The 26,582-nt window shown below is 40.5% G+C and overlaps 1 protein-coding gene across 6 annotated transcripts in view; it reads left to right on the top strand.

Annotated features, from left to right (window-relative positions):
* The first annotated feature begins 3,916 nt into the window (after positions 1–3,916).
* The window catches only part of RALYL (RALY RNA binding protein like), an 818,932-nt gene continuing 796,266 nt past the window's right edge, over positions 3,917–26,582 (top strand). The window contains exons 1-2 of one of the 6 annotated variants that reach the window (XM_027561648.1): positions 4,782–4,870; positions 5,702–5,798. The gene's annotated coding sequence lies outside the window, so the exon portion shown is untranslated. Of the gene's footprint in view, positions 4,126–4,660; positions 4,871–5,701; positions 5,799–5,906; positions 6,078–26,582 lie in introns of those variants that run through there. The other 5 variants (XM_027561653.1, XM_027561650.1, XM_027561649.1 and 2 more) reach the window with 5 other exon arrangements.

The following is a 26,582-nucleotide window of genomic DNA, read 5'->3' as shown; positions in this document are numbered from 1 at the left end:
AGCTCTTTCTGGTGTTCTCTCTCTTAAAAAAATGTTACTTCTGCTGCTATACAGTTTTGTTAACCTCAGCAAGATTGTTTTCTGGAGTTTTCAGGCAACATTCAGCTTCACCAAAGAAACATGTTGCAAAGTTTGCAGTGTTTCTCTAACGCGCTTTCGGTCACCCGTCTTTCAGGCCTCCTCCGCGTGACCCAAGTCTGTCCACCGCGTGCACTCGTCTTACGTTCCTCACGTTGTGTCTCTGGGGGAAGATTTTCCAGTTCCACCAGCCGGCCGCTCCTGGTCCCACACCTTCTCTTCCTCCCTCCTCCTCTCCTCCGCCCTTGTTCCCTTCTTCCTTTCCTTCATCCCTCCCGCCCTTCTTTCTGCCCAGAATTCATTCTCCTCCACTAGCGCCCTCCACCCACTATCGTTTTCTGAGTTTCTTCGCTGTAGTGAAGGTGCTGTGTCATTAAAGCTATTTCCCCACTGCGGGGCCTTTAGCTCTCTCACTAGATAGGAAAGCTCTTCTGTTCCTTTTTAAACTTTTTTTTTTCATTCCTGTGTCCCTGAGCAGAGTCTTAGAATCTGAGTTTCTAATTATGAAGATTTTATAGCAGTACATTTGTCAAGCAGCTAAAACATAGCAAGCAGTTATTAAATAGCACGTATTTTCCTTTTCTGATATTTTTCACTTGTGTTTTGCTTTGTTTTGCATGATTTCTCCTTGTTTGTCCTTTTCAGGCTCTCTATTACTTTATATTATGTTAATGCAGAAGAGAATGTTTTAAAACCGACAATATTTTTGATCTATTCAGAGGCCCGTTTCTGACTCTAGGATTGTCACGTTTTCATCTTTAACTCTTGGAATATAAAGAGATACTGTGGATAAACCTGTGGCTTCTAAATTTAAAAACTGACATAATTTATACCCTCTTTAGAATGGATGATTGACACATTAGCAATCAATGAATAATAATAAATGGTGCAGAACACTGAACATGTCATCTACCGCTCTGTTTCCTCTCTGTGTCTAAAGTGTGTTTATCAGGAAACTCATCAGGGCTTTTTTGCGTACCCACTTGAGGTCACTTTATCACAGAACTACACTCAATCTAGTTAATACAAAATAAACACATTCAAAATGAGAGTATTAGTAGTCACGTTAATGTGTTTTAATCGTCTTAGAAATATAAGCATTTTATTAAATTTATATGGAAATAATTATGAGTGTACACACATTATAGAGAATTTTATATGTATTTCATTCTACATATCTGATTTTTTGAATTCTACAAAATATGTGAAGAATAAAATATCTTTTAAATATTAAATTATACAGAAACTTTGATAGTTCTTTCTTCCTTATTTCACTCATGCCATCTTGCATTGTTACTATTTATTTTCATATCTTTTAACGACTTTGACCAAAAGTATTTGACAAGTTTTGGCATTTGCAGTTCCTCCAGTAGAAGTTTGGGAAAAAGTAAAAGAGGCCATCTAAACTTGAAAGAGAAGCATAAGGGAAGTATGTTGATAGGCAGATATTGCACATATAATGGGAAAAAAGTAAAATGAATGAAAAAATTAAAATCACTGTTGTGAAAAAATTGTCAAGCAAAACAGAAGCAAATGACTTGAGGGCCCTGGATGTAAAACTGTACACTGAATCCAAGATATTGTAGCACATAATTTTTAAGTATATATTCATTTGTCAAATATATGTGTGCACATATGATTCACGTATTTCAATATTTTCTAATGGGAAAAACATTGAGATTATGTAGCATAGACTTCAAAATAGATTTTTCTTAATCATCATTTGTTTGTCTTATTGCAAACTTCGTATACTTTATAGTATACTTTTCAATTATGATTCTTTCATAACTTGGTTCAGAATAGATATATTAATAAAAGGTCACAGTTCATAATTGCAACTTTGCTTTAAGAAGTTTCTTTCATTAACTCCTGAAGATGTGACCAGGATATACATGACCACATTTGCTTGTACAGATTTATGCTAAACAAAAAACTTAACCCCTTCATCTCTGCTTTTGAAGATTTATTTCCTTCTCCATCTGTCTTATGAAATCAGAAAAGTGAATGAAAATATGTGGGCAATAATATAGCCAAATCAGTTCCCACATATTTATTTTAGATCTACTTACTTAATTTAGAATAGCATATCTTTATTAACTGGCATCAGCAGCAGTATTTGAAAATATTTAGTATTTTATTCTAAAAATACTTCCTTGTATTTTTTGGAAATATTTTATTCTACCTGGAAAACTAGATAAAAGTTTGGTCCAGTTCCACCTATAATACTAACAATGGAATGCTTGACAAATTTCTTACTTCCTCTGACTTTATTTTCCTAATCTGTAAAATGAGTATAACAGTATCAATGTCATGCAGCAGGAGGAAGAACTAAATGAGAGGCTTTGTTCAGTGAATACTAGTTCCCTTGGTCTAAGTTTGTTTATTTTTGATGATGCAACTTAAAAAAAGAAAATGGCATGCTGGAAATAAGTGGAATATTTTGAGCACCTTACTGTAATTACATAAGTAAATGGAAAAAAGCAGAGAGGATATTGATGTCTTGCTTTTTCTTCAGCAGAACTGCATTTAACATAAAGGGGAGTCATTTTATTGAATAATAAAAGTCTGACAATCACTGTGATTGGCTGACGGCCATTACTGCAGTGTAATTCTAAACAGCTTGTTTTTCAAAGTTCTTCTTGAATAACTTTCTAAAACCTAGGCACTGCCCAACCTAGTTTAAGGGTTCAAAACTCATTTTTAAAGTGGAGTTTCTCACATTTGAACACTGAAAAATGTGTATTAAAAGAATGTTTTCTTATTAAATTATTAGAATCAGGTATTTTTTGAAATGGGAGGAAAATTTAGCAAACTAAGGGCTTAATGGCAGAAAAGAACTAATTCATGACTCAGAGAAGAAAAAGACAACATTTGGAGAGATCTTATTTATTTATTTTTTTAAAGAAGCCCAAGGTATTTTGCAAGTGAAAAGCACAGTGTTTGTTCTATACGATCCAGCTTAAAATCCTGCCATTTCTGAATATAACTTAACAGGGCTTCCAAAATTACCAGGTCCACTTTGAAGGATTCATCTTTCTCAGTCAGTATTTCTAATCAGCAACTCTCACTTTAAAGTAGGGATAATAAGTGGGGGTACAGTTGGCAACTCATCAAAATCAATATTTAATGATATCTTAAAGGTTATTTTGTTTCTTTTATTGAAATTGTGGATTCATACTTCATTTGGCCAATGAATTCTGAACCAGAATGCTTGAGGAATATTTTTTGTCCTAGATGTGTACTTAATTTTCAGAACTGTCCAGGTTAGATCATCTTCGATGGAGGCGTGTTATCTTAACAGTCAACACTGGAAACACGGAGATATAGATCAGGGGCGGCAATCTGTGAACTGCATTAGTGTGTTAATTGCTCCTTCTCAAACAGAGCAGTGCCAATTAATGCCACACAACCCAGATCCAAAGCAGCACGGGGGACGGACCTGATATTACTAGTGCACAAATACGAAGAAAAAAAAAATAGATGTCTTCCAGTGCTCAGAAAACTGATTCTTGAACAGGCAGCAAGAGCAGATGCTCAGTGCATCCAGCGATTGGCCGATGGGATCTTTGTTCAGGCGACCGGCTTCCTAAAGCCAGGAGCAGGTGGAGAAATCCCCGCGTCGCCCTCACCTTCACGATCCATGGCTTTGCCACCTGGGCTCCGGCGGGGTGCGCCGCCGCCTCCCGGTCCTCTCTCCGCCGAGACCCCCCCACTTCCCGGGGACCCGTGACCCGGGCTCTCCGCTGTCCCCCGCGCCGCCCCTGGGACTTCCAGCTCCGGCCCGCAACTTGGGCAGGAGTCGGGCCCGGGCCTCTACCGCCGGGCAGGACCTCCCCCGGGCGCCGGTAGGCGCGCGCGCGCGCGACGAGGCCGACCATGCCCGGTCCCCGAGCCAACGGACGATCGGGACCCCCGTCCGCGGGAAGAAGCGCGGGACCCGGCTGCCTAACGCGGAGATTTCGTTTTGTCTTTCCAACTGCCGGTGTGCCCGGTCGGAGAGATGCCCTGCGCGCTGCTGGCAGTCAAGGCCCCTGACAACGCCCCCCGGTAGCGCGCCGAGCCAGGCTCCCCGAGATCCGCGAGGGGGGCGCGCAGATCCGGGGGGCGGGTGGGGAACCGCAGAGGCGAGGGCAGCTGGGGAGGGATCGGGCGAGAAATCGGGGGGTGCGGGGAGGGCGCAGTGGGTGCGTTCGATCGCGCGTTCACAGTGAAACTTCTGGAGAGAGAGGGTTGGCATCTCTCCGCAGGTGACCACCCTGGTGTGGAAAACAGAGGCGAACAGGGGAAGTGGCGAGCGACAACAAGTTGGAGGTGGGCGGCAAGTTGGTGGCTTCCTCCCGGGCGTGCGATCGGCGACCCCCAGCTGCCCCAGGGCGCGCGCTCCCCGCCGTGGGCGGCGGTGCCCGGGCCTTGCTAGCCGCGGCCGGCCCCGCGCTGCGCCCCCTCTCGCCCGCCCTGCGTGTGCGTGTGCGTGTGCCTAGCGCCCGCGTGAGCGGCACCTGCTCGTCCGGGCTCACAGCGGAGCCGCCTCGCCGGGAGCTGCCGCTCGCGGGCTCCGGGCTCCGCGCTCCCAGCCGCCGCCGCCGCCGCCGCCGCCGGAGTGGGGCTCGGCGGGCCCCCCCACTTGGCAGCCCGGGTCCCCCCCGGCCGTGCCTGCGAGTCAGCCCGGCTCCGAGTCACGTGTCAGTGCCCGAGGCAGAGACAGAGAAACACGCGCTTCAGTCCTTCTTCCACCGCCATACTGTATTTTATCCTAAATCTCATTTTTATTCCAACATTTTACTCCCGCTCGGTGAGTACCTTCTCAGTGGCATTCTTGTCCTCTTCTTCTTCTTCTTTTTTTTTAATTTTTATTTTTGCCCCCCCTTTGTTTTTGTGTTTTTGTTTTTTCTCCTTCTTCTTCTTCTTCTTTTTTCTCCACTTCTTTGATTATTGTTTGCATTTGGGAAAGCTGGAGGAGCATGGTTTTGAGCCTTTTCCTGAATCCAAGTTTTTCTAGCATGCGACGGTTCTGTAGACGAGGCGCTGCGTCTGGGAGTCCGCGGCGACCGTGCCCGCGAGGAGCGACTCCCAAGTCCAGCAAAACGTGCAACTGGTTTGAAGGAAAAAGCGATATGAAGTATGGTGCCTGTTTTTTTTCCCCCTTTGTACAAATAAAAGCATGTTTCTAACTCTTTTTTTTTGCATACTATTTTTCTGATAAGATTTTTGTATAGGTGGGATCTTGCGGCAGTGTTTACAAGTTTGTGGTTTTGCTATACGAATACAAACCACTGAGCAAAGACATGAATTTTCTTATTTATTTTTTGTGTGTGTGTGCTCTTTTTTGGAAGCCGGGGAGAACAAATTCGTTTTTGTTTTTTGTTTTTTTTTTTCCCCCTACTTGTTTTTGATATCCATTGATAACATGAAACTTTTCTTGCAGCTGGTTCCTGGGATTATTTTTAAGCAAATACTTTTTTTTCCTCCTTTAAATTAAGTGTGACTTTTGCACATCTGCCTTTTTTTTTAAAAAAACAAAAACCCAAGATCATTTTATGAAAGATATCCTGATATCTATATCTATATTATCCCTTCTTCCTCCCTCTCCCCTCCCTGTAAATCCATTTTCAAATGATGGCAGTGGAAGGTTTTTCTGGGAAAAAAAAAAAATGAAGTGCGGTTTGGTTTCCTTGTCAACGGAAGATGAAGTGAACAGCTGAGCAGCTCGCACAGAGCAGGTACTTGGTCCCTTTGGAGGCGTTTCCCGGGTTTGCAATGGCAACTCTGGTCCTGGCAAAGAAACGTGTGTGTGTGTGTGTGTGTGTGTGTGTGTGTGTGTGTGTGTGTGTGCGCGCTCGCGGCCCCGGGCAGCGTCCGAGCCCGCGGTGGGGAAGCCGCGCCGGGAGCCGGGGGAAGCCCGGGTCCGTGGCCGGCCTGGGCTGCTTCTGAATGAGCGTGAAACGCCGCCCCTCGGTCGGCGGGAGGCGTCTGCGCCCCGGGCGGCGCCGGGCGGCCGGGTAAGTTCTCCGAGGGCCACTTGCGGAGCCGCAGGAGCGCGGGGCGCGGGCGCGGGCCGGGCCGGGGGCGCCCGGGAGACCGCGGGCAGCAGCGGCCGTGCCGCGTCCTCCGGAGGCGCCGGCTTCTGGCCGAGGGCCCGGGCCCCGACCTCTCCACATCCCGGCGGTGGCTCCCGATGGCGCGGCGCCCGCTGCTCCTCTGCCTTGAGTCAACAACGCACTCGGTTTTCCCCTGCCTGTTTTGCCCGTTTGCTTTCTTCGGCGGTGGTGTCTTTGGAGCTTTGCTTTCCCCGTGGTGTTTGTTGCTCTGGGTTTAAGTGCCTGGCGTCTTCCAAGGTGGAGGAGATCGCTACTTTCCGTGATGGTCAGTTGGGTTTCATGTTGAGGATGAAAGCGCCAGTTTGCATGAATGAGGCTACACCCATAGGAGGAGTGGTAAAGGGACAATGTATTGTCCCTCTTTTTAACCACCTGATGGTGGTCGCAAAGGGTTTCCCCTGAGAGCCCGGCACAGGACAGGGCTTGGGATTTGTGATGGTGGTGATAGAGTCCGTTGTGTTGGTGGCAGAGCACAGAACTCAGTGTTGAATGTGTTCTATGGAGTTTATGTTTTATGATCGTCGTGTTCGGTTCCCGGGGTAATCTGGTACTACTTCTTGGAGATGCACCACGGTTGCTAATCAAAAGCTTTCTCTGTACTTAACACAGTGACAGAATCTGTTGGAAAACTTGCTGTCCAAACAAATTTTGTGTTATACTTTAAATCTTAAAGTCTGGAGGTCATTATTTAAATGATTTGATTCTGGAGTGTAGAGCTTGGATTCTATTAAAATAAATATAAAGGCGAGTGGAATAATTTACTTCTCAGATTAGGTTTTCTTCTAGGTTATCTATAGGCATAAAAACTAAATCCAGAGCCCATAATAAACATGTTAATGACATATGCTATGGCTTTTTTCAAACAAATATTTAAGTCTCTAAGCTCAGTTTGTGGAATGAAGTTTTATGACTGTGTTTCTTTACTCTTTGTGGTAACGGAGGAGGACAAGTCATTTATCTGTAGCAGGTTAAAAATTATCGTAATGTCTAGAAAGCTATGTATTTTTTAAATTCACAATGCATTGTCCCATTTCAGAGATCTTTGAATGTAGCAATCAATGTGTGTTACTCTTGTATGTAGGGTAGCTTTTCTCTGTTAAGAAAGTCCTGTTGCATTTATATAAGGAAGATAGTTTAAGCCCTGTGTGTGGACCTCCAGGCTTGATACTCTGAAAGGCATAGTTCTAAGATTTGACACAAGTATTATGTAATAAAGCTTTAAGTTTTTATTTTTTTTGGTTGTGGTAAGCATACTACTAAAATATAGTCTTTCATGTGGTTTAAACAGGGAGCAAATCATTTAAAATGCCACTTGGAACATTCTGTTTTTTAAATAACTTTCATCATAATAAAGTATTATGTAAGTAGAAATGCTCATTTATGTAAAAATGCAAGACAATGCATGTGTATAACATTTCTTTGTAGGTTGTATGTACTGTACGTCATCTAGTTACTTTAGAAGAGAGAAACAGTGAATGAGAAACAAAGCTTGAGTATCAAACCATAATTTTCATTATGAGGATCACTTGCTGCCCTAAGGTGGGGTAACTGTCTTAAGGCTGGTACAGAACGCAGACTGCAATGTGTGATATTTCCAAATGAGATTGAAACCCTGATGGGATGGAAGATATTCATAAGATTTCAAGTGGGAACAGATACAGTAGTTGTGCTTTGAATTTTGTAAAGATCATGCTAAGAGCCTTTAGTCGTATTAGGTTTTCACTAAATATTGCTTGTTCATTATACTACATACTTATGTTAAATTTCTATTATATTGAAATTTTGAAATCTCCTCCTCCATAAATTATGCTGGGGATTCTACAACTCTGTGTGTTGGTTTAAAATCTTTGAATATGGCTTCCAAGATTTAGCACCGCCTACTGGTTTCTCATGGAAAAATAATGTTAAATTCAGCAAGCAACCCACTTTGATTCTGATCATCTTAATCATGCAGATTACTTTTAACTGCTTACTGACAGCAAAATAAATATTTGGCTTCAAGAGAGAGGGTTTGGAATGAAGGCAGAGGATGAGGGAAAGAAGACACATAAATTTAAAGTGGCTGCGGGACCACTAACTGACTTTATTTTATTACCTGAATGTGACAAATAAATAAATCACACATTTAAAGCCGCCTTCTACATTTGCTAGAACTTTTCTAGGGGATGCCAAAATTTGGACATTTTGAAAATCCAGGATCACTGCATTAACTTTATATTGTATGTCCCACTCTTGAACATTGTAGAGAAAGAAAACCCTAGTCAGAGTTCTGTCTTGAGTGTGTGGTCTGTCCAAGAATTTTTAAATGAAGAAATTTTAATCATAAAAAATAGACATTTAATCATTTCATATTTTTTCCTACATGATTATAAGCTAGCAAGGAGCACACTAATTTTTTTCTTGGTGTGGATGAAGCAGCTACATGGTGATGCTGGTATATAAGGGGGAAAGGTTTCAAACACATATTTATAAAGGCACTCTTTTAACTACAATAGATATATTGCTTTAAAAAAAACATAGTTTATTTTTTCTAATTGTAATGAAAGGTTAGTGGTTAAAAGAGTTTCCAAACTTGTGCAAACTGATGATGCCATTAGAAGGTGAAAATAAGGGGATACAAAAATAATGCACTACATCTGATATACAAAAAAATATATTTTCCTAGCTAGAACAACCACGTGCTATATGGATAACTGCTTCTTTACTAGAACAGTTTTAAAGCAGCTTTTTAAAAAAGAAGCTAGTGAGAAGAGTGTGGAGAAGCTCCCTATATCGGAAAGCATTTGACTGGAGTAGGAGTGCAGTCATGCTTTGCTTACTGTTTCCTAATACTGTAAGCAACTAATTACGCAGTGCATCACATCAAGTCAGACTACACTGGAAGCAGAAGAGAAGTGAAGTCGATGTTCAGAATCGTTTGCATGCTAAAAAGGAAATATTTACTTGCAATTTAATTTTTTCTCCTCTCTGACTTTTGAACATTTTATTTTTTAAATGTAATTAGCGGTGCCTCAAAAGAAATACAGCTGTTTTTCTTTTATCACATTGTCACTAAGAAAATTCTATTTTGTGTATAAAAAACCAAGGTAATGATAAAGTGTATTCTTCAAGGTGTCTATGGGGCTCTGGAAATAAATTAAAATCTAATTAAAAAAATTCCTTACTGGTCTGAGGTTGTTGTTATTATTTTCTTATTATTTGCTACTTCTAGTGACATGCACAAATACCTTTAAAATCCCATTTTCATGGTTCAGTATGACGTTTTCATAAGTCTCACTTATGGTGGGGCAACGAATTTTCATATTAGTGACAGCAAGGACGGTTAGCTTTACTGCGACGTGATTTTGAGGACAAGAATTATTGAAGAAAATGTAAGTAATAATTTGACTTTTGAAAGTACCAAAAATTAGTTACATATTTAGCAAGTCTTATAAAAATGCCAGTCGCCGCTCTTCTTTTTATTATTAAAATTTGGCAGGTAGACTATGTACATCTAACCCCTGCTTTTAGTAGTCTTGCTTCTTCCTGAAGCTTTTTAGATTTTCAAGAAAATATTGGGGGGCATTCATTGTTTGTTTTGTTAGACTCACTGACATTGTGGGAAATGGATTTTGTGCTTCTCTAATTCTCCCATAAAATTAAAAGTCTTTCACTGATGATTCAGTTATTCTGGGACTTCACTCTGGCAAACACAGAGTTATTGATTGCCTTTTTCTTTCCATTCCTAGATAGAGAGGGTTAGTAGGAGAACTTCAGTTAATTCAGGATAAATGTCTTCTGGACTGTCTTTGGAGCCTGTGAAGCTGGGGTCAGTACTGCAAGATTTATTTCTTGGGCCATGTAGAAATCTAAATGGAGAAGAGAATTATAGCAGAAATCATGGGGACCCTACCCAGATTTTCTGAAAGATGCAGCGAAATGCATCTTATGCACCTTCATACTTAAGAAAAACTGGAGGTTTTATTTGCATCAGTATGTCTAATAAAATCACATCTGACACATCTATTTCTCTACTTTGCTTAGAATAAAGTAGTTGAATATTTTGTCTAAATTTTAACAGTGGAAATTAATTGTGTTCCTACATCATCCATGTATTTAGACAAAATATTTATACACATTTTGATAGCCATATGCTAAATTATAACAGGAGCAACATATTTTTGAGTCACTTTGGAAACTTAACAGGCTGGAGTAGGGAAAAGCTATTTTTCATTAAATCAAGAGGAAAGGGAAAGAAAAGTAGGACTAACACGTCCTGAGGTGCCCTTCCTTTCCATGAGTAGGCGATAGCATCATTATTTTATATTTTGGGGGAAACTGAGGCTTGGGGAGATGTAATTTGCTCACGTCTCCATAGGGAGTAAAGGGACACATGGCAGGAGTGTCTGAATTAACACCCGTGGCCCTCCTTCTGTACAGGAATGCTCCACTTGAGAAGACGGAATTCTCTTTGTCCGTTTCTTTCACTCAATGCACAACAACCGCGGTGTGTGCGTTCTTGGTCCGTTATCTTAGGTGGTTGTATTTTGGCACGTTTTCACTACTGAGTGCTGCAGCCAGCAATCCCAGAAAATGGCACCATTTACAGAAAGACTCTTACTGGTGCTGAAAGGGTCTTCAAGTGACCAGGCATCACGCGGGTCAACAGGACCGTGGGGATTTTGAAGAGACCCAGTCCATGGACATTGTGGAAGGCACTCATGCCCTGTGGTCAGGACCGAACAGATGGCCCTGTGTCCACAGTGCTTTTGCCGAGGTTGTGGGCAAAGCACTCTACAAATATTTAGCCCCAAGTGGAGTCTCACCTCTTGAAGTGTTTGTGGTGTGATGTGGAAGAGGATTCTTTTACACAAGGCAAACTGAAGAGCCACTTCCTTCATAACACAGCCAGTCTATAAATATAGGTGTCTCTTCTGTCTACCGACATCTCACGCTCAGCATCATCTCCAGCTCAGAATTGCACTGTGACACACATTTGAGTGTGACATTTTTCAAGCTCACTTTATCTGTTTGTTAATAACATAACACTGCAAGATGTTATTTTAGGATGCTGTTTTTAATTGCCTCTTCGGATGTGTGAAAAAGGATTCAGTTATTAAACAATCTCCTTGGAGCTTGAGAAAAGTGAATGTTTTTCAGTAGAAAATGGGAAACATAAAGTATAGTGGGGGCAGTGTGAATGAACACCATGAAATGGATTTCAAAGTCAGTGATCAATCGACACGTCTACACTGGTTGGAGGCCAAGATGGGGAAACTATCAAAAGCTGCTTTTGAGTTTTAGAATCTGGATACCTTGAAAGCCTGGAGTATGAAACAAGCCAGGAGAAAATAAGGATATCTAGAAGGGAGCCTGATTTGCCTGGGGGTGGGAGAATGGTTCAGTTTTGGACGCATCACTGATATGAAGTTCCAGTATTAACCTGGATAAAATGACTGATGTGCAATTGAAATTCAGATCCAGAGCTGGAAAGTATACTGAAAGCTAGAAAAAGATGTTACAAGATTATTGACATTAACATTTTAGGAGGCAAACATTTGGGAAACACCTGTGTTTTCCTGAGTGGATGTAAAGGAATCTGCTTAAGGGCAGACAAAGAGAATAAGGAGTAGAGCCACTGAAGCTTAGGAGTGTGTGTGGGGGTGTGGGGGGGTGGGTGTGGGGGTGTCTGTTGTTCAGCAAGGCAAATGCTGTGTAGGCTTGAAGGAAGGTGATACCTGCGAAAAAGACCCTTGATCCTGTGATTAAAATCCATTACTTTTAAGAAGAAACTCAATGAATGATGCATATTAGACTTAAGTGAGAAAGCTTTCCATGGTTCCGGGTGTGGTGTGACATACCACATCAGGTCAGTTCCCAAGATTGTATGTGTCACATTCTTAGTGTGTGTATGTCTGTGTGTGCATTTGAAAATGTAACATGACTAAACAGGAAGATCAGTAAGAAGGTTTTCTGCAACTAGGTAAATTGATTTTAAATTACATACAGAAGAAGTTTTTAAAAAGCGGGAGTAGCTAGGATAGGTCAGGAAAAGAAAGGTAAAGAGGGGTCTAGGCTGTCAGATATTGAAATACACCACACATGCCTTTTAAGCAGGTTTACTAGCTGGCTCCTTCAGAGACTTCCAAGCAGTGTGTCCAGAAGCAGTGAACACATCCAGTGCACAAATCATGGCTTCTAAACACCGTTTCCCATTCAAGGGGCCCAAACTCTCTGGAAACTTGGCCGATTCTGAGTCTAGGCAGAAGAAGTACCAGATGAGCCCAACTTCTCTCATTGTTCTGGGAAGTGAGGAAGTGCCCGCAAACAAATAAGGTTGTGTAAGCCTATAGTGTTAATTAGAATGGTTACCAGGAGCTAGCCTGAAGGGCCTCTCAGTTGCCAAATTCAGATAAATTTGAGCATCAGTGGTTGTTGGTTCCCAAAATATGTGAGCTGCTCAGTCCTGTCTGACTCTTTGCAACCTATGGACTATAACCCGCCAAGCTCCTCTGTCCATGGGATTCTGCAGGCAAGAATAGTGGAGTGAGTTGCCATTCCCTTCTCCAGGGGATCTTCCTGACTCAAGGATCAAACCCGGGTTCTGCATTGCATTCAGATTCTTTGCCGTCTGAGCCACCTGGCAAGCTGTGATGTCAGGCAAAATTAGAAATTGGCCCCTGGACCGGGAGGGCAAAGAGAGACTGTAGAAAGCAGTAGATCACTTCCTCTTGGTGGGTGGAAGTTTTAACCATCAGGATAACTTAGGTGCAAGGCGTGTCTTTGGCAGCTGCAAGGCAAGTCCATTTCTGCATCTACCTACCAGGAGCTTAAAAGTTTGTTCAGGTCTCCCCCACTCTCTGAATGGCCATGGAACCTTTTGTAAACGGAATGGTGTAAAGTGAAGAAGCAATCACCCTAGGACACGTCTTGCTAACAGCTGCACAAAATAAGCTGATATAAAGCACAGATGCTCTTAGGCACAAGTGAAGGTAGAGAGGCTTACTGCTGAATGCCGAGTGCGGTTCCCGGGGAAGGAGCTCGATGGAGCCCCTCTCTGCTCTGGTCTGTTCTGCCTCTGTAAAGCCTTGATGGAAAATAACGAGCGCTGTTTTCACGTCTTGCTTTTGTGCATAAAATGAAAATCCTCTTTGGATTTGTTTCAGTTTGTGAAAATAGGTACTAATAAAGATCTTTAGTAAAAGTAAAGTGGGGGATCCCTGTAGAGAAGCCTTCATGGGGTTCAGTCACCTCTCCTTCAGTCAGGATATTCTCAACAACACATGGCTCTCAAGACTGAGGCCTGAAGGGGCTGAATATACATCCCAAGGACAGCAGAGGGGACAGGAAGCCTCTGACTGTTTGGGTCCCACTGTAGGGTCATCCAGTGGTCACATGCTCTCGGTGAGCTCCCGCAACAAGAGTGACTGTAACAGATAATACAAAATTGAAGAAAGTCCATGAGTCTGTTGTCATAGTATAAGTTAAAAAAAATTAATAAAAAGCAATTCTGACAATAATTAATGCCCTCAGTGATCTCCTCCAACAAGAATGACTGTAACAGACAGTACAACATTGAAGAAAGTCCATGAGTCCATTGTGATAGTCTAAATTAAAAAAATAATAATAAATTATTCTGACAATAATTAAATTGAAATAAATGGTTAGCCTGCTTTTTAGGAGGAACTCTTGTGTAGTTGATGAAAGACAGCTCTTCTTTACAAAATACGTAAGTTAGTACATCTAGCAAATGGTAGAATGAGAAAATTACTGTTTATAACTCTCAGTGAAATAAATGATTCAGGCAAGAATCATCAACAGGTGCTAAAACCATTAGTTACAAATATTTTGAGGAATAATGTGTTCTCTTTGTACTCAAGATTACTGTTTTAAAGAATATTTTACTTATTTATTAATTTTTTGTTCTCAGGATCTTCCTTGCAACACATGGGCTTTCTCTAGTTGCAGAGAGCAGGGGCTCCTCTTTTGTGAGTTTCTGGGCTTCTCATTATAGAGGCTCCTCTTGATGCAGAGTTTGGGCTGGAGAGCCCGCAGGCTTCACTAGCTGTAGTGCATGGACTTAGTTGCTCTGTGGCATATGGGATACTTCTGGAGCAGGGATCGAACCCATGTCCCCTGCATTTGCAGGTGGATTTTTTAACACTGAACCACTAGGGAAGTCCAAGCATTACTTCTTAATTTTATCTGGCATCCACCTTCTTAAGCAGCTGTGTGATCAAACCTGGTATAGCTAACAGACAGCCCGATGCCATGAGCCTCGGAGGGATGCAGTCTGAAGTCTTCATTGTCATTTGTGAGATGTTGTTGATGGAATGTTTGAGATGAATCTAAAACCTGTCTAGACAGAGTATGAGCACCAACTCGATGGACATGAGTTTGAGCAAGCTCCGGGAGATGGTGAAGGACAGGGAGGCCTGGTGTGCTGCAGTCCATGGGGTTATAAAGAGTTGGACACAACTGAGTGACTGAACAGAATAAAAAACCTGTTTAGACTTAGTTTCTCATTTACAGAAAAATATAGAGAAAGTAGAACCTGTTAAACTGAATGAGGAAACATACAAATTCACAGGGTATAGTACTTTTTATGGAAGATACCAGACAGTGGCCTAGTCTCTTCAAAAGACATTGCCGTTGTGGGGAGAGTTTTTAGACTAAAAGAGACTAAAGACAACCAAATACAGTTTTTGGAGATTTATTTGATTTTTTTTTTTTTTAACATAAGGCTGCAAAAGATCAAGTAAAGAATCCGCCTGCAATGCAGGAGACCCTGGTTTGATTCCTGGGTCAGGAAGATCCCCTGGAGAAGGGATAGGCTACCCACTCTAGTATTCTTGGGCTTGCCTTGTGGCTCAGCTGGTAAAGAATCCTCCTGTAATGCGGGAGACCTGGGTTCAATCCCTGGGTTGGAAAGATCCACTGGAGAAGGGAAAGGCTACCCACTCCAGTATTCTGGCCTGGAGAATTCCATGGACTGTGTAGTCCATGGGGTTGCAAAGAGTTGGACATGACTAAGCGGCTTTCACTTCACAGAAGATCAAAATTGGGTTGAACAGGGAAAATTTGCTCATGGGCTAGCTAATAAATGATATTAGGAGATGCATACTGAATGACTTAGGAATAAATGCCATGATGTCTGTGGCCTAATTTCATGAGTCATGGTAAAATGCATATGTGTGCGTGTGTGTGTGTGTGTGTAAAACATCATTTGTTAATAATTTTTGAATCCAGAAACTGACTATGTAGGTTTTATTGTATTATTTTTTCAGACTGAATATTTTCAGTAAAAGTGTTGAAAGTCTGTTAGTTGCCATTGAGAAAAAAATGTGCATATTAGGGTTAAATAGAAGCAGAAATCCAGATCTGTAAAATTTCATGTCCCTTGGGGCCTTTGAAGATATGAGACAAGAAGAAATTTAGTTCAGGATCAGTTGTGGAAATGAAATATTATTCAAGGGAGTAATATTGTTGGTGTGTGTGCTTGGCGTGCTGTAGTCCATGGGGTTGTGAAGGGTCGGATATGACTTGGTGACTGAACAACAACAATGTTGTTGGACAAAGGATGTATTTTTAAGCTCTAATAAAGGAAATATGCATGTATATTAATTGCTTTCAGAATGGCATCTCCTTAGCTAGAAGAGATAGAGGTATTGTGGAGGTGGAAATAATTTTCAGGGGCAAATTTCAAGATGTTCTAAGAAGGTTGGTGTGATCAGTGGTAGCACAGGAAGACTGGTCACATCTTGGAAGAAGGAAGGGAATTGGATCAGTTCGTTAGTTAGCTAAATGCAGTGTTTATTCAGCCCTGTCCTGGAGCATGGAAACTCAGTGGTAAATAAGACTAGCTAAGGGCCCTGTCCCCAGGGAGCTTACCATCTGATGATTAGTTTCCTCAGATATTCTCAAGGTGGTAGGTTGAAATTAACTAGCATGAGGGTAAGAATTTAGGGAATGTAGCAGAGAGTATTCAGAAGGTCCAAAAAGACTCTACAGCCATGGGGAGGAACTTGGCAAAATTAACAATTTGTTGTTACTAGTTGACACAATTGCATCACTCTCTCTGGCAATAGAAAATGTAATCTGAATGGGTCAAGCAAACAGTGAAGTTTTCCTTAAGAATATTAGCAAGGCCTGCACGATGCAGAGCAAAGAGCTGTGCTTTCTAGGTGTAGTGCGTATTTCACGTCAGAGGGATCATAAACCTGGCTGGGGAGGGAGCTGAGGAGACTAGGAACAGAGAGGATTAGAAAGCCTGGAGGGCAAGGTCTAGACCAAGAGTGGTAGGTTCACTGGTTCTAACAGGATGAAAGAGGTGTGAGGATGGATGGTTTTGGTCAGAGGAGAATGTTGTATTTCCAGATTGTGAAAGTGGAGCAGAGTCAAATGGAGTGAACGTGTTTCACAGTTTTGGAAGGCTTGCAGTTAACTGAGGCAGATGCTGCTGAGGTTGGGAAGTTGAGAAGTGTTGTGAGAAGAAGCTGAGTGTTGAAGGGGTAATTTTTAACACTTTTAAAAAATTCCTAAGGGGATGACAGGGAAGAAAGTGAAAAGGAAGACTGAAACATGTGCTAAAAGGATCAGTGACGTTCCTGGAGGTTTATGATCAAATGATACCATAAAGGAATTTTTGTTTTCTTTTGTGATTGCTGAGATTTTAGTCTTTTGGAACATTTTGAGGAGAGATGTAGATAAATTGTGTGTGTGCGTGTGTGTGTTTATCTTGTTTGCGTTTGATTAGATTTTTAGATAATACAGAATAAATGCTGCAACCAAAAGATGGTTGCATAAAAAATGGGTACCGCAACCAAAAGTTCAGTGTTACAAGGATATACCTGATCAAAACCAGAGAAATAAATGCAGGCTACTACAGTTCAGTACTTTCTAAACAAAGCCGCAAATGATTCCTGTTGAAAAGAACATTACATAGTGTCTGCCTGTTGTTATACTTCCGAGCCCAGTTCACACTTTCCTGTTTTTAATGAGGAGTCCAGTTAGCAGGTAGGTAGACTGTGGCTGTTGCTATTGCCAGGTCAGTTGCTGCAGCTGCTACTGCCTCAGTTCCATTGTCAGATCATCCCTCCTGGCCCAGACTGATGGCTGAATGCTTAGTCCTATTGTGCCTCATCTTTGTAACACCCTGGAGGAATTTATCATTATCCTAGATAGCAATATGGGGAGGAAACTGAGGATCAGACAAGTGTCTTGTCAGGTGTCTCAGAGCTGTCACATTGCTGAATAGAGACCTGAAACCCCAGACTTTTTGGCTCCAAAACTTGACGGCACACTCCAGTATTCTTGCATGGAGACTTCCATGGACAGAGGAGCCCTGGTGGGCTGCAGTCCATGAGGTCGCAAAGAACAATTTGAGTTACACCCCCGTGCCTTATTTAAAATATGCAGGAAAAGAGATACTTTCATGTGTACATGGATAGATCCGTGACATTTCGTCATAGACACACACCAGCTCCCTGTGTATGGAAGGTTTAAAAGCACACAGTGCTTTTGGCTAGAACTGTGCTGCTATATACGTTCCGATTCTTGTCTTCTCAGAGTTCCATGTAGTGTTTCGCTCTAGGCATAATTAGTGAGATTTTGATACTTGCCCATTCATTTAGCCAATGCTCACCGGAAATCTACCGTATCTAAGTCATTGTGTTTTAAGAGACTAAAGAGCTTTACAAACAAGACCAAACGTTGGACTTACCCTCATGAACTGACCGTCTACTCGGAGAAGGAAATGGCACATGTGAAAACTGACAATGCATGAATGATTAGAATTCAGAAGAGTAGCTGTGATTAGTTATGGTTATTTAGGTCATTAAGACACTTGCAAATTTTGGAATGGAGTGCCCCTCTCTTCTCAGTGACTTGGCAAGGTCCTTGGGTTGGAGATTTGACAGCACTTTCTTGATATTGCTATCCAAATCAGGAATATATGGGTGTGTGCAGGGGTAATGTGTAGCAGGAAGAGATGAGAAGCAACAGAAAGGTTTAGAGAGGGCCATCTGGAAAGAGAATTGGGAGATGACAGGGATCATGGGTTTTTGAGGAGAAGTAGATGCCAGAAGAAATTAATATGTGAAACTTTGTATTTATACACATATTAGGCCCTGAAATACAGCCCATTGTTTGGGGAAATGAATTTTGTGTTGGAATACGTTGAGATTATTCAAAATTTCAAATAAAAATATCTTATTGGATTCTCAAATACAATAAAAACTGTAAAATGAGTTCAGAAATGCCTATACTTTTTTCTCTTTCATATGGACAACAATATAGCTTTATTAATAATTTAGTGAACCAACAACATTAGAATAGTTTGTTTAATTTCTGAGCTCTTTCCATCATGTTTGCAGTCTCTTTTTTTTTTCAGAATTGCGATATCTTCCTTCCCTATTCCTGACCTCTCTCCTGACATTGTTGCGGTTCTAGAAAAGAAAAATAAAGCAGAAGAAAGGAAAGAGTAGAAGAGGGAAGAGGGGAGAGAGGAAAAGGCTGGTTAATAGCAGTGACAAGCACTCTCCAGATCAGCACTGTCCAGGGAAAATACAGCGCAAGCCACAGAAGCAGGCCTCCAGATGTAATTTTGCATTTTAAAAAGGACATTGAGAAAGTACAGATGAACAAATGAAGCTAATTTTCATAATATATTTTATTGAACTCAGCCTATCAGAAATTATCATTTCAATGAGTGATCAGTATGCAATTACTTTTTAAGTAGACTCCATTTATTCGGCTAAGTTTTTGAAATCCGGTTTGTGTTTGACACTTATAGCACAGACCTAGCCAAGGTTAAAGTGTGGAAGGGTCACGTGTGTGAGGGGCTACCCCATAGGGTCACTCAGATCGAGAGAGGTCAGAAGATCTCAGGACGATGTCATGGTTTTGAATTCTTTTTGGCATCTTGCTCCTCACCAGAGATTAGTCAGGACATAGTTTAAAATACTCTCTGATTGTCTCAATTTTAGCTATCACATTTTATTATGAAGCTGAACCAAAGCATGTTGAAGTTCATTTTTACTAAAAGGTGATCCTAAAATATGGTCAGTTGGCAAAGAACATCAATTTCTATCCAAAAGTATTTCCTGAAAATTTACTTTTATTTATTGTGAGTGTCATCAGATACGCCATAATGTAGGAGAATGGAGCTTTCAGTGCAGGAGCTTGCTTTCAGTGCGAACAAATTCCATAAGAAGTAAAAATAAAATTCTGGGATAAAATGGTTAAAATGGTATCTTATTCTTATATTAAATAAGAGGCTTACTTTTTCTAATTGCACTCACAAAATAGGTTTCTTAATTCAATGAATAAAGTCAAACCAGGTTTGTTGACTCTATGTGAAATGGTACATTAATTGAAGCACCTCTAGCTTGTATAATACTAAGCAATTTGTTTTGACTCCGAGCTTTAAAGTGATTTAGTATCTTTGGTTAAAAGATACTAAACCGGTGACTTGTGAGTCACCAATAGTTTGAAATTATCATGTGTGAAGTATGAGCATTGGATTTTTATTTATTATCTCTCATTGTTTCAGAGTGAAGCAGGTATTTCCCTTTTAAGTCTTTCAAGGAGTGTCCTTGTGTAAGCGAGGGCGGATATGCCTGTGAGTGCATGTAAGAAGGTGGGGAAAGGACTGTGTGATTATAAACATCTTTACAAAATGCTATTAGATATCTCGTTGCCATATGGAATCAAATTTGGGGAGTAGTTTTCATTATTTTTTTTCCCATCTATTGGATACCATGTCTCTTTGTTTCTAAAAGATGCCTGATGTTAAATTTCTTTGTTTTACTGTGAGGTGGACTTACTGTTTTTGATATCCATGAAAGGAATTGGAAATACTCAAAGCGTATTAATGCCAGATCTTGGGTTCTGAATTTTTGACTGAATACGCTGTGGTTTTGGTTCAGAAAAGTACAAACTCATTAATTTCACAGTATTAATGAACACATGATATTTTTTTCCTTCATATAAAAAATACTCTTGTGAATTTAGTATCTTTATTCATCTAGTATGCGTTATGGGTCTCACTATCAGATCTTCAATTAGGGGAATATTCCTTAGTTCCTCTTGATCTAACAAGAAGCAGTTTAATGTATCTATCAGGTACCAAAATTCGATAATCTCAGATACGTTATAACATACTGGGAGAAAGGATAACTTTGGATTTGTTACAAATGAAAATAAGCTGTGTGGCCTTGTAATTTCTTTTAATATTAGGAGTGAGCAGTTTGATATAGAATGTTCAGTTCAGTTCAGTTCAGTTGCTCAGTCGTGTCCAACTCTTTGCGACCCCATGGACTGCAGCATGCCAGGCCTCCCTGTCCATCACCAACTCCCAGAGCTTGCTCAAACTCATGTCCATTGAGTTGGTGATGCCATCCAACCAATATGCTGCTGCTGCTAAGTCGCTTCAGTCGTGTCCAACTCTGTGTGACCCCATAGATGGCAGCCCACCAGGCTCTGCCATACCTGGGATTCTCCAGGCAAGAACACTGGAGTGGGTTGCCATTTCCTTCTCCAATCCATGAAAGCAAAAAGTGAAAGTGAAGTCACTCAGTCATGGACTCTTAGCGACCCGGTGGACTGCAGCCCACCAGGCTCCTCTGTCCATGGGATTTTCCAGGCAAGAATACTGGAGTGGGGTGCCATTGCCTTCTCCAATCCAACCAATATGAATAGAATATTCATTCTTAAAATTCAACTTTTAAATTTTATGCTCTACTAGATGATTTTCTCCAAATAAGTAAATTGATGTACATATTATAAATATATAACTTTTAAAAATAAAATTTAAATAAAAAATGCTCAAAACATCTTAAGGAAACACTGTTCTTATAATAGTGTTGATGTTGAAATGTTAATCACATTCTAGAGAGAAGGTTCAAAATTACATTTGCCTCCTTATTTATATTATTTGGTATATACCCTTTCAGGTTTTGTTTAAATAATTAATGATATAACTTATAATATACACTTGTAATTATATGATACATTATATATTTATGTAGTTTATATATAATAATCTCATAAATGTTTATATGTATAATCCATACAATTATTTATAGCGAAAACTTTTCTCCACTTAACCATATACTTTAAGTACACTGTCATTACTATTATTTGCAGCCTAAGTTTAATGGTTATATAGTATTTCATTGTAGTAAAGTACCTTACCATACTCCACTGTGAATATTTTAGTTGGTTATTTTTACTTTTTCTTTTGATTGTTATTTTAAAGAATGTGTATTTCCATATTTCTCTCTTTTGTGTTTATTTCAGGGTTGTAGGATTGTATACTTTTGATTTATATGAATTCATATATTTTTGGTTATACTTTTGGTGAAAACACAAGCCTAGTCTTTCATCTCGTGTTCATTCAAGGAGTTTGTTTCCTTATCCAGCATTGGTAGATAAAACTGACTGGGTTGGACTTAGTTACAGATGAGATTAAAAAAAATATAAATTAATGTGTAAGTGGTATAAGATCTATCAAAGGTATTCTTCAGGAGCAATTTTTACAAACCATAGATGATAACTCTAAAACCTAACCACCAGGAAATAGGCTATGTAATTGCATTTTGAAAAAAAAGTGTTGTTGTTTTTTTTTTTTTTGCATAGGCAAAGACCTTTTGAACACTTAATGTTTAGAAATTGCCAAACATTTTAGAATTTAAAATTTAGAATGCTGTGTTGTTTTCTTCGTCACTGAGTTGTGTTTGAATATTGGGATACCATGGACTGTATCCCGCCAGGTTCCTCTGTCCCTGAGATTTCCCAGGCAACAACACTGGGGTAGATTGCTGTTTCCTTCTCCAGGGGGCCTTCCTGACACAGGGATCAAACCTGGTCTCCTGCCCGGGCAGGCAGATTCTTCAGCGCTGTGCCGCCAGGGAAACGCCACTGGTTTCTTAATATTTTCACCACATATATATGTATAAGGTACGTTTTGAGTACTATAGTGGCTTATTAAGCACAAATAATAGCAATTGTTAGGAATATATCATTCACAGGTAAGAAGTACTTGAAACATATTAACTTAAAAATACTATTACATGGGAAAAGAGTAGAGACATCAGTACTTTTTGAAGTTGTAAATTATTTCCAACAACACAGTAAAGAAATGTTAGTTATTTTCAAAAGGAAGTGAATGGGAATGAGAAGGACACCTATGGCATCAACTCATTGCTGAGGGGAGTGGGCTTTTTAGCTGCCATCAGGGCAGTGCCTGATGCCTTGAATTGTTTTCTAGAGGAGAGAAGCTGTTTGTCTCCTCTTGAATCCCACAGAGCTGCCAATTCGAGCAGGGTCAGCGGAAAAGAACCGTGGCTGTGTGGTGTCCTGTTATTTATTGCTTGATTAATATTTTTGTCTGTTGTGTGAATCACAATAGAGTTCTGGAAAGTACAAGATGAAAATGATAATTTTCTCCGAAGATTATCCTAAACTAATTTTAATTGAAGTCTTCAAATGCTTTTCTTTCATTTACTTATGGGTTAACTAGGATATTTTCCTATCACATTGTTGAGTACAATAGTCAAAAATTGTGCCGCTCAAAATATAGTTTGAAGCCTGTAGGTTGCTAGCTGGGCACAGGAAATTGAAACTTCCCATCAATTTTACAGAATAATTTTATGTCTCATTGTATGTCTCTTTTTACTGTTCCTTATTTTTTCAAGTATTTTTTTTTATTGTATCTTATAAAATACTGCTTTGCTATTGGTTGGGAATAAAGAAAAAAAAAAAAGGTCATTCACCACAAGTTGGCTTCAGAAACACTGGTACAAAACTTATTTAGCACATTGTCAGATCAGATCAGGTCAGATAGTTGCTCAGTCGTGTCCGACTCTTTGCGACCCCACGAATCGCAGCACACCAGGCCTCCCTGTCCATCACCAACTCCCGGAGTTCACTCAGACTCACGTCCATCGAGTCAGTGATGCCATCCAGCCATCTCATCCTCTGTCGTCCCCTTCTCCTCCTGCCTCCAATCCCTCCCAGCATCAAAGTCTTTTCCAATGAGTCAACTCTTCGCGTGAGGTGGCCAAAGTATTGGAGTTTCAGCTTCAGCATCATTCCTTCCAAAGAAATCCCAGGGCTGATCTCCTTCAGAATGGACTGGTTGGATCTCCTTGCAGTCCAAGGGACTCTCAAGAGTCTTCTCCAACACCACAGTTCAAAAGCATCAATTCTTCCTCGCTCAGCCTTCTTCACAGTCCAACTTCCACATCCATACATGACCACTGGAAAAACCATAGCCTTGACTAGATGGACCTTTGTTGGCAAAGTAATGTCTCTGCTTTTGAATATGCTATCTAGGTGGGTCATAACTTTCCTTCCAAGGAGTAAGCGTCTTTTAATTTCATGGCTGCATTCACCATCTGTAGTGATTTTGGAGCCCAGAAAAATAAAGTCTGACACTGTTTCCACTGTTTCCCCATCTATTTCCCATGAAGTGGTGGGACCGGATGCCATGATCTTCGTTTTCTGAATGTTGAGCTTTAAGCCAACTTTTTCACTCTCCACTTTCACTTTCATCAAGAGGCTTTTGAATTCCTCTTCACTTTCTGCCATAAGGATGGTGTCATCTGCATGCATTTTTAGTCCTTTCTAGATTATAAGCTTCTTAAACATAAAGACTAAATTCAGTCATTCACTGATTCACATTCACTCATTCATTCATCAATACTTGTCAGTTGACACTGTTAGTTACTAATATGTGTGTTAGTCATTGCAACCCCATGGACTGTAGCCCACCAGGCTCCTTGGTTCATGGTATTCTCCAGACAAGAATACTGGAGTGTGTAGCCATTTCCTTCTCCAGAGTTACTCTTATGCATAATAAATATCCTATTATTTATTAGCATTGTCCTATGTCCTTGGACTGCAAAGAGATCCAACCAGTCCATTCTGAAGGAGATCAGCCCTGGGATTTCTTTGGAAGGAATGATGCTAAAGCTGAAACTCCAATACTTTGGCCACCTCATGCGAAGAGTTGACTCATTGGAAAAGACTCTGATGCTGGGAGGGATTGGGGGCAGGAGGAAAAGGGGATGACAGAGGATGAGATGGCTGGATGGCATCACTGACTCGATGGATGTGAGTCTGAGTGAACTCCGGGAGTTGGTGATGGACAGGGAGGCCTGGTGTGCTGTGATTCACGGGGTCGCAAAGAGTCGGACACAACTGAGCCAGTGAACTGAACTGAACTATGCCTCAGCATCTCCAACTCCTATGAGAGTAGCTGCTGCAGTGTTTGTAGATCCAATAAACATTCTTAGAATTACTGTATGATTTAAGTAAATAAACATTTGTGGGTATATCCACTTACAGTGTTTCTGGCTCTTTAAACTTTTAGCTGTGTGCTAAGTTGCTTCAGTCGTGTCCAACTCTTTGTGACATCATGGACTGTAGCTCGCCAGGCTCCTATATCCATGGGTATTTTCCAGGCAAGAACACTGGAGTGGGTTGCCATGCCCTCCTCCAGAAACTTATAGCATTGCAAGTAAATTGCCTAGCATTTCATAATCATTGCAGTCAAATCATATTGAATTATTTGTATAATTTAATATTTTGAATAAAAAGGAAAAATATATAGAGACTGATTCTCAGGAGTTTGCTCAAATGATCTGAGAAAATACCAGAATCATCTATTGATAGGCATACCCCAGCTCAGAAAAAAATTAAAAGCAAAGGGGAGCACAAAAAATAGTTGTCTTTCTGTTCAGATTAAAATATCTAGAATAATACTGATAAAATATATAAATAATATCATGTGATTGTCTGAAGATATTTTTTCTCACAGAGATTATATTTGGATGCAGTTGGTTCTTGTTGAATGTATATAAACCTTCATTGTAACGCTGTGTATTATTACTGCATACAGCGTCTACCTGTTTATTTTACATAACCCTGATCGATATCAATTTTACTTGAATTATCTGTTTGTTATTTTCTTGTACAAAAATGTTATCTCACTATAATATGTTCCCACCGTACCAGAGTGACGTTTTGCTTTTTTATAATATTTGGTAATTCTTAAACGTATCTTTTTTGTGCATGCCATATGTTCAATAGCTGTCTCATATTTCTTCACAAAGATTATGTGGGTATTTCCAAAATCATTTCCAAAAATAATTTACTCTGAAAACATAATTTTAGCAAGCAAAAAGAGTATTCACTATTACTAGGTTTAAAAATGAATGCATAATAGCTATTTAAATTTTTCCAGTGGACTGGGAAAACAAGCACATAGGTTTCTGAGGCTCATTGTTTCTCATAATATATGCCACATTGCCTAGGATTTGATTATTTCCCAATATGACCCTTTGTCTTACGTGTTTGGGTTGCTATAATTATACCACAGACCAGATGACTGATTAATAACTGAGATGTATTTCTCACAGTACTGGAGTCTGGAAAGTCTAAGATCAAGCTCCTGGCAGATTCTTTTCTGCTGAGGCTTTCTTGTTCATAGACATCAGTCTTCATGTTTTTACCCCACATGATGAAAGAGGTGAGGGAGATCTCTGAGGTCAGTTCTACAGGGGCAGTGATGGCGTTCCTAAGGGCCCCCCGTGATAATCACTTCCCCAAGCCTAGCTCACACTTCCCCAAGCCTAGCTCACACCCCCGTGATAATCACTTCCCCAAGCCTAGCTCACACTTCCCCAAGCCTAGCTCACACCCCCGTGATAATCACTTCCCCAAGCCTAGCACCCTAGTACTCTCACAGTGGGGCTAGGGTTTCACCATATGGATTTTAAGGGGACATAAACATCCAGTCCATAGCACATCTGATGTTGATTATTTTTTCTAACGAGCAAAATCTGTGTTGACCATTTAGCATATCCTCAAAGCCATCGATCTCAGATAATGCTCTCAATATACCGTTATTGAATAGTTGCTACCTTGGTTCAAGCCAGCTGAAGTCACAACAGTCTATAAGTTTTACTCCCCACCCCATTATAGCTCTTGTCTCTAGTATCTAAGGGTAAGATAAATCAGAATGAGGAGGGCTATATGTTTGAAATCAACTACATGAAGCCCTTTCTTGTTTAGAAATTAAGGGTTGGTCTGTTTAAATGAGGATTGGAGAGGATTCTAAAAACATTGTAACCCGAGAATATTGCACAGTCCCCTCCACACGTATGCAAGGTATTAAAAGGAGAAACCACTGCTGCTCTTTTACCTGGATCTTTTATCTTTTCATTATTTGACTTTCACTGCAGCTCATTACTTCAAGGAACAAGTAACCTAGATTTGGTAAATCTTTGCTAGGGACTCTGGGGGCTAGAAATAGCAGGACTTTTCTGAAACACCAAGTTAGCAATAGAAAGAACAAAGAGAAATCCATAAGTTCAAGACATTTAGTTTTGTAAGCCGACCTTAAAAATTGTGGTCAGAGAA

This window comes from Bos indicus x Bos taurus, chromosome 14 (assembly GCF_003369695.1).
Source record: "Bos indicus x Bos taurus breed Angus x Brahman F1 hybrid chromosome 14, Bos_hybrid_MaternalHap_v2.0, whole genome shotgun sequence".
Taxonomy (NCBI): Eukaryota; Metazoa; Chordata; class Mammalia; order Artiodactyla; family Bovidae; genus Bos; species Bos indicus x Bos taurus.
This window is presented reverse-complemented; position numbering and strand designations above follow the sequence as displayed.